Source organism: Periplaneta americana, chromosome 4 (genome assembly GCF_040183065.1).
Source record: "Periplaneta americana isolate PAMFEO1 chromosome 4, P.americana_PAMFEO1_priV1, whole genome shotgun sequence".
Classification (NCBI taxonomy): domain Eukaryota; kingdom Metazoa; phylum Arthropoda; class Insecta; order Blattodea; family Blattidae; genus Periplaneta; species Periplaneta americana.
This window is the reverse complement of record NC_091120.1, coordinates 76,329,211-76,341,072: the sequence shown is the minus strand read 5'-3', so window position 1 is coordinate 76,341,072 and position 11,862 is coordinate 76,329,211. Positions and strand designations below refer to the sequence as shown.

Genomic DNA, 11,862 nt, shown 5'->3' with positions numbered 1-11,862 from the left:
AAATGTAAGGTGAAAAATACAGCAATTGCAATATTGAACTACTCTTTTGTAACATAAAGTATATCAACTTCTACGGACACTTAACATTTTTTATTGCTTTATTGCAATGAATTATAAATAGATCGTTCAGCTCAACTCCCGCGTTGCAATACGAGCACCAGACATGCTTTTGTTCATGTATCGAATATTCCTGCAAGTGCCCCTCAAGGCCATAGAAGGCAAGTGTTCTGTTAGCTTAATGTCAGTTGATTTCTAGTATGCTGTATTACGTACTTATATATTTATGTATTTATATAATAATATAGAACATATAATACAGAATACTGAATAATACATCAGACTACAGAATATACTGTAATTACAATAGAAATATAAATAAAATAATACATCAATATAAAAAAAGAGGATACATTAATATTAACAAAATTTGAGGACAGTATTCGGTCGCAGTTCAGATAGGCTATATTAGTAATATAAGAGGAATGTGGAAATAAACTAAAATAGGAATTAAAAGTAAAACTACAGCTATAATAAAATTACATAATTTAATATTAACATAGAAAATAATAATATCGTACGTGAAATTAAGTAAGACAATTTATGAAAAATGTATATCCCGAAATTATAAATTACAAATATAATATAGGCTGATCAATTCATAGACATAGGCTATAAATTTATTTAATCAAATTGAAGACATTAACAAATTTATAATATTCTTGTTATATGTTAATGCAGGGCTGGGCAGCAAGAACGAATTCTACTCTCTCACGGGGAGCCATATGATTTCTCTTCATCCCCTTTCTTCCCCGCCGAACACCGCGCAGCGTTGATTCAGTAACGGATGAATGCTGAGTGTTCATTTCAAAGTGTGGCATCACGTCACTGTTGTAAGTCAGCGATTTGAAGCGGGTTTCAGCTTTTATGTCAGAGAAGTTGCCTATTAATCAAAGCGTTCAATCTGAACTTGAGAACGTGTACGGTATAACTTGAACGTCGTAGCAACAGATGGCGGTCTGTACGGTCTGTGTGCTACCATAACCTCTTTCGAACTGTTTTGCGCGGCCAAGTCGTACGCAGGGTATTTGTTATCACCGGTTGCGTACGGCAACATTCCACAGTACAAATCAAATGTGTCCATGTTGACCGTTGCCACCGTCTGAACATGATAAACAAATCCTAAATGTTTCCAATGTCACTGAACAATTTCAAAATATTAATTTAAAAACTAAAAAAGGGTCGCAAATGCTGTATCTAGTGATTATTTACATTTATGTCTACAAAATGAATCTTGGAAAAACGTATATGATACTGGTACTACTGATATTAAGAGTTAATGTATTGCATTTTTCACTTAATTTCATAATCACTTCAGTGGATGTTCTCCACTCAATGTTGTGAAAAAAATTCAAAAGTAAAAACATGTAGATAACGCAGGGACTTCAAAATCTCATGTATTAAAAAAGAAGAATCTATATGTAATGAGTTGCAATGCAATGATCCTCATGTTCTTAAATACTGCAAGGAGTACAGTGTAATTTATCAAAAATTATGAAAGAGGGAAATAGGATACATTCCAATAGAAAAGTACAAAATTCAGATAATGCAATTAAACCTATTCGGAATATTATTAAATTTAAACGTGTAGATATCCTAAGAAAGAAAATATTTTTTCATTAAAACCAATGATTATAAAGTAGAGGATCCCAAATCTATTGAAAATTCTTTTAACGTATTATAGTAAATAGTACAGAAATATTATTGACAACTTAAACATTCAAGATTTTGCAAAAGATACTGCAGTTGGTTACTTAACAAATGCATTTAATAATTAGTATTAATATATGTAATTAGTCAATAACTGCAACAGTGCTTTTCCATTCAATCATAACATGAATAAAATTGAATGCATACTACATTAAACACTATTGCAAACACGTAGATAAAACAGTTAAAATTAACTGAAGGTGTGAGAATGAAATAATCCAAAGCCATACTTTTAACAAAAATTGTTTTGTGGGAGTGCATTTCTTACACATATGGGAAAGTTATTAATAAAATAATGTAATAATTACTCAACAAATGACATAGCCTAAGGACTCTAAACCTTTGTAAAAGTTTGTCTATTATTATATATATTTTTTTAATTTCATTTTAATTGTTAGTTTTTAATATATATACATTTATATTGTATATGTGTGTGTATAAATGCATTCATTAGATTAACGTTTATAATATTATAACTTGTAATTTTGTATTGTTTGCGATCATTAACACTTAATCTCAGGACTTTGTAAAACTCTATTTCAACATTACTTAGCTATTTCAACGTTATTTAGACAAAAAAAATCGTTGTGTAGACTAAGAATCGAACTCGCACTCTTCTACATAACACGCAGAAGTCTTATCGTCTGAGCTATTGAAACAACATGAAAGCTTTCTTTTCTGTGTGGAGTGTCGATCTAGTCATGAAGGTCCGTTGTCGATTTAACTACACGATTTATGTATATATTTATCTTTCATTTACGTAATATTATCATATTTTTTGCAGTTTTTGAAGTGAATTTCGGAACGATGCTAGTAACAAACCAAATAGCCTTAATTTAAGTAACTCAATATTCGTTATCTTGTGTATCAGTGCTCTGGTCTCTGATCATGCGCAGTGTCTTACATCTGAGACTTAGGAATATTCAATCGTCTCATCCTTTTTCAGGGAAACTGTACGTCCACTGTATAGGATAATAAAACTATTGACTATTAAATTCTTACATTAATAATGAAATATATTCATCTGGCATCCCTGTAGCTCAAAATGTGATTTGTTCCTCACGGTGCATTAATTTGGAAACCACTTATGTATAGTGTATTGCACCATCAGAGCTGAAAGGACTTTTTATACCTATAAAATGAAGGGAACAAAAACATTATCAAACTTCTTTCGTTTCTGTAAGTCCATTTCGCACAAAAATAATACCACAGTCTAGTATATATGCAGTCACGAAGCTTGAGTTGTGAGGGTGCTAGGAATAATAGACTGTACCGGTACTATTTCGCATTGTCTGTAATGAGGCGATATTAGCGATCCTAGTGGTTAGCAACTATCTATGGATGCATATTTACTACGTATGAGCTTCGTGACTGATTACTTAATGTCCTATTTTTCGTATGATGAATTCTGTTAATGCGCACCAAATTGCCGGACTCTGCAGCTGCGGAGCAACCACTAGCCGTCAGTGAAATATACGAGTCCATCAGGAAGGTAGCAGAAAATAGACTCTTAGAATAAACTACGTAAACAACGAAGTTATGAATTTCGTGGAAGAGGATCCGAGCAGAACTCGTATTATGAGACTATGTTGGGTGTCATCCATTGTATTTTAATGAAAACGTCGAGAGATCATTCCATGCATCCCTAACATCATCTTCAGTGGATGCAAAGTTACACAGAGCCTGATTTTAGACTTCGGATAATTTTTTTCAGTTCTAGATCAGACACCATGTCAAGAAAGAATCATTCTAGTGGAAAAATTAAATTTGTTTTACGAGGATACTATTATTAATCCATAGGTTCTTGGGGTTTTTAAACCCACAAGCTAAATTTGGGGTGCACTTTTTTCACGGTCTCTAGCAGGAACTATGGGGAAAAATTTGATGTTATATAATATTGTACAATTTGAACGCTAAATGTACTACATTATATTTTCTTAAACATACTTTGCCCGCGTTCCTAGAAAAGAGCCATTTCAAACAATGTTGAACATGTGGTTTCTTCATAACGGTGCGTCCCTTCAAATAAATAGCAAGAGTTCCAAGGCACTTTAGTCGCAAATTTCGTCGTTGGATTGCACACGTAGGTTAGGTGAAATGGCCAGTGAGATCCCAGAATTTAATTGCTTCTATTTCTTTTAATTTATTTTTTGGAGGTGAACTGAAGAGCGGAGTTTAGCGCATAACAGCACAGAACGTGGAAGACTTACACGCACGTGTCTTTCAAGCTGCCCAGGAACTGGCAAGGGTTCGGAACATTTGGATCAACAAGTACAAGATAAGAACATGCGTGTGAGTAATACAGAGTGGAAGGTAACCACTGCACCAAAATAAAACTCGTAATAGATCATGAGTAGACATTTGAAAAATTGAAACAAGTTTTTTTTTCCTAATATTCTTGGTTTTAGAGGAAATCGTTATGTTTCTATGAAACAATTGGCAACATGGCTACTGCAATAACTAACAAGTGCACTGTGGCAGGGCAGAGTGAGTAGTTTCAAGACGATGTAGACCCATAGCACACGTAAACAAAAACAACTCCTAGCATTCGTCTCCCTCTCTCTTTAGGGTAGAAATGGAATGATGTAACGTAGTTGTAGCATAGTCTGATATGTACAGCTACGAAGCTCAATACGTAGTAAATATGCATCCATAGATATACTTGGCTCGGAAACATGACGGCCTCTGTTCTTGGAATTGGTAATCCCTCATAAACCCCCATCCTCTACTCAACCCCTAGCCGCGTGGCAGAAATACAATAGATCCCAGCATTGCCAAATTTAAGACAATTCCTCTACCTGTTGAGTTTCACCGTTCTCAGTGTCTTTTTAGACATTTGTCGACGTGTTGTTTTATACCGTTGTGTGCTTCAATAAGTATAATATTTATTCCGGCCATGATTAATGAGTGTTGGAGTAGATGATCCGCAGTCAGGCCTTCTGATTCACCTGAAGATCACGACAAGAACAAATAACACCGTCGAACAAAACAGAATATCTTATTTGCAGAGGAGCGTAGCTAAGAAAACAAAGTATTAAAATTGTGTCTAACGTTAGAAATTCTATCCAGGGATTAATCGAAAGTTGAGGCAGTTTGATAAGTACATATATATATATATATAAGTTTGATAAGTATATATATATATATATATATGTGTGTGTGTGTGTGTGTGTGTGTGTGTATGAGTGTGCGTGTGCGTGTGCGTGTGTGGAGCATAGAAATTAAGAATTACGGTTCACCAACTAAAGAGAAAATAAACTAAAACAGAATTCGGTAAGATAGACGATTTTATGCGTGATTTACTTCGTCGAACAGTATGTGAACAGTACGCGAAAGAGATATCGCCAACTGCAAATAAACTTGCGGAAATATTCTGGCCTGATTCGTACATATGTTTAAGAATGCAGAAACAATTTCATTCGATTCTATCCAGCACTTTCGGAATTACCAGGAAAAGGGTTTTTAAGGAATATAGTTTGCGAAGAAGAAAAAAAGCTCATGCCGTTTTCCACTTAACAGCTATTATAGCCAATGCCGCACTTTACATTTAAGATCATAATTTCAGAACTAATACAGAGCCACTGGCGTAGCTCAGTTGGCTGAGTTGACTACCGATCCGAAGTTGCACTCGGGCGAGGGTTCAGTTCCCGCTTTGGCTTATTTATCTGATTGGGGGTTTTCCGATGTTTTTCTCAACAGTAAGGCGAATGTCAGGCAATCTATAGCGAATCCTCGGTCTCATCTCCCCAAATACCATTTTGCTATCACCAATCCCATCAACACTAAATAACCTAGTAATTGATACAGTGTCGCTAAATAACAAAAAAAAACTAATACAGGTTGTTTTACCTGAATGAACTTCAATAGCTGGTGTAGAAATTTAAATTTTATATAAGGCCTATATTTTGCAAAACAGAATTTTAAGGTATAAGAAGTGTACCCCTTAATTAATTAAATCATATTCTGTATCTTATAACGTTTCTTAGGCCTACAGAAAATTTGCATCGAATCAGCAAGTAAACTGGCAGAGAAACAAATATATTCTTTTGTGGTATATGATTTTCGTGTTATGAAAAAATGATGTAAAAGGAATACATTTATCCATGACTGGTATCTAAACTGGTCTTTATTTCACCGTCCTTAGCAACCTAAATAATGACATTATTCACAGCAGTGCTTAAAAGTTTTCTAACTTACAGCAGTGAATTAAATGTTTTTAAATCACTCTCTACATGACAACCAACATATTAGCATTAATTAAAATGAATATATATGAACTTCTTCGCCAACAACACATTACAAAGAAAACACCTACAATTTAAAATTAAATTTACATCAGTAATGAATAAAATATTGTATAGCACACTAGAGTAAACAGATTTTATGCGCTCGTAGGAATTTTCACCCAAGGCTAAGCGGTTAAAATCTAATTTTACTCTCTTGTACTATAAATTGCTATTCAATGATCACAGTTTCCGAAAATTTTACCAGCGCAACATTCTTAATTAAGTATAAAATTCTGGAACTTCAATAACATGAGAATTTAACACTTATTATATAATTCTGCATTTCTTTGTTTATTTAGCCAAAACATGTTAGTAAAAATATAAATATAAAGTGTTTTTAAAATAAGTTTGTTCATTTTTATACCAATTTTGTTTTAGTAATTATAAATTAAGGTATATTTACAAAGATAATATAATCTCGCTGAAAATCGCGGTTTCACGGAACACAGTTTGAAAAACGTTCGCAAATCACAATGACTTCAAGAATTGGCAACTCGGCTAAGGGTTTATCCCTTGCGCGTGCCTGCAGTTAACTGGTGAAGGGGATGAGGGAAGGTCGTCAAGTTTTCGTGCGAAGTATAGTTGCTAACCACTAGGATGGCTAATATCGCCTCATTACAGACAATGCCAAATAGTACCTGCACAGTCTTTTGTTCCTAGCATCCTCACAACTCAAGCTTCGTGACTGTATATACTAGACTGTGATTGTAGCTTAGTGATCAAAATTTCAAACGGAAATACGCATCTCGTGACAAATTTTAGAAATAAATTGTAATAATTTTTACTGACATGATTTGTCTTACACTGAATTAAGAGCACACAATACTATTTACATGTAATTTCAGACTGGAAAATGTTGAATTACGGTAACGTAAATGTCAACACAGCAAGTGAAGGTCAGATTACGTCATTGCCCCATTCCTTATATTCCCCTCTTTATCTGCTGTACTATCACAGGCACGCGAAACTACGCTGCGTTGCCAGATTTATTTTAACGATTTTCGCAAATATTCAATTTAAATTCATAGCTAAACGGTTTAATTTGCAAAATAAAGACTACAGACACTATTCAGATTATTTTCACCTGTCGGCCTTTATAGCAATCAGCCATTTCTGTCGGGCCATTACCGCAACACAGCGCTGCAAACATTGGGCAAAGACTATTTTTTCTTGCTTAACGGTTCTTCATGGAAGGAAAAGTGTAATAAATTACATTTAACACGTAGAAAAATATCTTAAATATTGGTGCATCGGTATCCTTCCATCCAGTATAATTATCTATGTAGAAGGTAATTTGAAAAGTCATTAACTTAATTTACACTATTTCTGCGATGAATCTGATTTTGAATCATGTGAAATAATTATCAACGAACATAATCTAACAATTTTAAGAATAAACGTAGAGCCCGACTGATGGAAATAACACATTTTTGACAAACTTGATACGTTAATGAACTGTGTGATTACTTATAAATTTGAGTGTTTTCTGATTTTAATGTTGATTTATTTGTTAATACAGAAAATAGTTCCAATTGCAATCATATTTTCATGTCTTTTGGACGTTCGAGCCAACGATATATAAACCCGATTTGAATTGCTTATTATTGTGCCTTCAAAATTAGTAAATGGGTAGTGTCTCAACATAGAGATATCACAAGTGAAAATAAAGTGAGTGATCCAAATGTCGAAAATAAAATAACTTATTCATTAAAATATTTCTTTATTTATATATTCATTCATATAATTAACTAAATAACTTAAAGTAATAAATTAGTAAATCACATTATTTGCTTATTCATTTAATTACATAAATTCATTCATTCATTCATTCATTCTTCATCCATTCATCAATTCAATCACTCGTCCATTAATTCATTCATCCATTCATAAAGGCATTCATGCATCATTTCATCCATTCATTCATCAATTCATGAATACATACGTTCGTACGTTCATTCATTCATTCATTCATTCAAGCATACATCTATTCATTCACCCACTCATCAATTCATTCATCAATTGATAAATCCATTAATCAATCAATCCCTTCATTAATTCACTAATCCACAGTTTCTCACTATTTTTAATCTAGGACATTAGCTGCATCATTAACGAAATGTATAATGGCAAAACGTCAAGTGTCAAGTGTCCTCAGGGTCATAATAAACATTTCTATGCTCCAACACCAATAATTGTATTGATTGTTTTATTTAGTCGTGTTTAATTGAAAAACCCAGTTCAAATTGAATTTATTTAATGGATTGTTCAGGAAAATATTCAGAAAAAGCTATATATGTTTATATTTTATAATACTTCATATTTTTATTTCACAGCAGTGGCTCACGTATCACCAGTGTCAGTGTTACGCGCACCATAGGTTGAACCGCTGCACTAATTCATTCATTAATCGATCAATATATTCATTAATACATCCATCAATTAATCATTTCATCCGTCCACGTAGCAGGCCATTCATACTTATTCATTAATTTAATTTAATTTAATTATTTATTTATAATTTATATATTTGTAATTATTTATTTAATTAATAATTGATATTTTCATTCATTTACTTTTATTTATTTATTATTCACTCATTCAGTTATTTATTTACATATTTATTTTTGTTTATTTATTTCTATTCAATCATTCATTTATTATTTATTTATTTTTTTTATGTTTATTTCATTCATTCGTCCATTCATTCATTCACTCACTGATATATTTATTATTTATTTTCAGAAACTTTGAAAAATTCTGTAGTTGTACCAGTCCATAAGTCAGGGGAAAGAAAACACTTGAATAACTACACTACGAGTATGTAGACGTATATTCCTGTTCTCTAGCTTTTCAAAGATATTAGAAAAATGTACAAAAAACTGATAAGTAAATTACTTAGATAAAAATGAATTACTGTTTAAGCATCATTATAGCATCAGAAACAAGTTATCTACAGATGACGTAATTATTGAAGTCACTGATAGAATTATGCAGGAAATGGATATCGGTCATAAATGTTAAGAATTTTCTTAGATTTACGGAAAGCTTTTGACACGGTTATCCAACAAACTTGTTCCAATCCGAATTTAATGTTTCTACTACTGACCAAATTTATAAATACTCTCTAATGAAATTTTATAATAAAAATCGAATGAAATCTTGTAGCTCAACCACATGATGAAGATACAAGAAGAAATTAAATTCTTATTTCAATGCTTAATATCTGCTGGTTTGCTACATAGTACAAATTATGGCCTACATATGTATAATTGGATAATAAAATTTCATTCTTAAATTGGTTACTTTTAATAATGACATTTTAAAATCCAGAAACAAACAACTCATATGGCAGTCTTTTCTTATTTCTAAGCATCATGCATTGTAAAGGACGTCCATATTTAAGTATATTATTTCTCTCAATCTCACCTTTGTTACTATATCAACATGACTTGCTATTAATTACACTAAAATAATATTTATCTACCCGTATTACCAATCTTAACATCTCTTTTTTTTACTCTGAAATTATTTATCTCAATTATTACTAGTGTTGTTATTAATTTTATTTTCATCACCTTCATGTAGCCTACTTCTTAAGTATCTTATCCTGGTGTTTAAATGTTAGTCTACGAAGTATGCATATTTGTAATTATGTATGTTTTCGTCTATCTACTCGTCTTAAGAATCTGATAGTGGTATAAGAATTTTAAATGTTATTTTAGAAACAACAGAGACTTTCATTTTTGTGAATTATGTATAATCTGTGTAATATTTTGGTATTAGAATTTTAAATTTTAATTCAAGAAAAACAGAGAGTTTTGTGAATTATGTAAAAGTTTGTATCATTCTCAAGTTATTTTATCAAAACGGAACTATGTAGCGTTTTATGTTTGATATGTTATTGTTAAATAAATTTAAATGAAATTTACTTATTTATTTATTTTTGCTCATTCATTTTTTTAAATCCTTTCCCTCTCTTCCCTCATTTCTCTCCATCTCGGCCCATCATTATTTATTTATTTATTTATTTATCTATTCATTTATTTATTTTAGCCGGTAAGAAACTGTAATGATTTTCATATTTACACTTCTAAGCGAGCAGTCTCTAACACCGATTCGATAGAAGTGTAAAAGAGTGCTCGTAATTCGCATCTGTTTTTTTTAGTGAAGCATTTGTTTGAGTTTTTAAGATGTATGATCAATTTTTTTCCAATGAAATACGTCGAAAAAGCAAAATAAGGAAACATAAATTAGTGTACAAGATGTTTTTCAGGAATGAGAAGGAAGTTGATGGAATTTCATTCAGCGGCAAATGGAAGCGATTATCATATAGAACACTACACTAACTAACAATTACAAAGCAACAAATAATTGTGAATTTTACCTATTGATTACATTAGTTCTAAGTTATCAAAAGTATTGTTTTTATTGAAGCATTTGAAAATAGTAAAGTGGTAAAATCTTGGCCTATATCAGAGTATATAAACTTTTTTACCATAACAGATATATTCTGTAGGACCAAAAATTAATCTTTACTGGCCGTATTCATAGACATTTTTAGCGCGGGCTTCCGGTGGATGATCAGCGTTTTTCGTATTCATAAACCAGTGTTAGCGATAGGATAATATGATTTGAATTCTGTACTGTGTTGGTCATGGCGGATAGTGAGTAGACGCTGATACAACGCTCTCGACTTGAAGCTTCATAGGAGGTGTATAAAAAGTGGTTAAGGAAGTGGCGACATATAGTTAATCTGTTAAGTTGTTCGGCATTGATTAATTTACAATGGGCCCTAAAAAATGTGACAAAAGTGAGGAAATTGAGGAAACTGTTAAGCGTGTTGTAAAGGAAGCTCTACAAGACACCGGTATGCTGCAAGTTCTTGCCAACTTGATAAAAGAAACTGTAACGAACTCAGTTGTGACTGAACTACAGAAGACAATTGAATTCAATAGCGAAGTAATAAGTGAGTTGAAAAGTGCTTTGGTAAAAAGGGACGAAAAAATCGAAGCCCTGGAAGCTAAAGTGGACGAACTAGAACAATATCAACGTAGGCAGTGTCTAAGGATCTTCGGGGTGGAAGAACAGGAGACAGAAGACACCGACAAGTTGGTTATGGAGGTAGGGAAACGGATCGGAGTAGATGTGAATGTGATGGATATTGATAGGAACCATAGGATTGGCAGGCGCGACGTTGGCAATGATAGGCCTAGACCTATCATTGTAAAGTTCGTGAGTTATCGGAAGAGAAGTGAAGTATTCAAAAATAAGCGCCTACTTAAAAAAACTGGTGTAACGATTCGAGAAGACCTGACCAGAATCCGGCATAACATCCTGAAAGAAGCCATCAATAAGTTTGGAGTGAATAGTGTGTGGACTCAGGACGGTGTTATCATAGTGAACAGAGGTGACTCGAAGCGACGTGTGGCATGCTGGAGCGATCTTCGCAACATTTAGAAGTCGAGATTTTTGTATCAAGACACAAGGTTTAATTCTAGTTATAGTTACATAGTACTTAAGCCTATCTACTTTTTTTTTTTTGCTTTCTTATTTAATATTAACTTACTAGCTGTTAGTTTATATTGACAGGAAAAGTGTTGTGAAAGTAGTGATAGTCTTGATTGAAACTTTTAACAAAAAGGTAGAAGTAGAGTAGTTTAGACTAGTAGTGTAATATTCTTAGAGTTGGTAGAAGTGGACCCTAGTCAAACGGAAATTCTGGCAGTCTCTGACAATGACACTGACCTTCATAATTCCCCTCCCCTTACCAGTAACAACCTGCCCCAGCAGACGGCAGATATCTTACAGG

The 11,862-nt window shown here is 32.7% G+C and overlaps 1 protein-coding gene across 3 annotated transcripts in view; it reads right to left on the bottom strand.

Moving 5' to 3' along the window:
- LOC138697977 (tyramine receptor 1-like) overlaps window positions 1-11,862 on the bottom strand; it is a 689,651-nt gene that overhangs the window by 356,580 nt on the left and 321,209 nt on the right. The window lies entirely within an intron of this gene.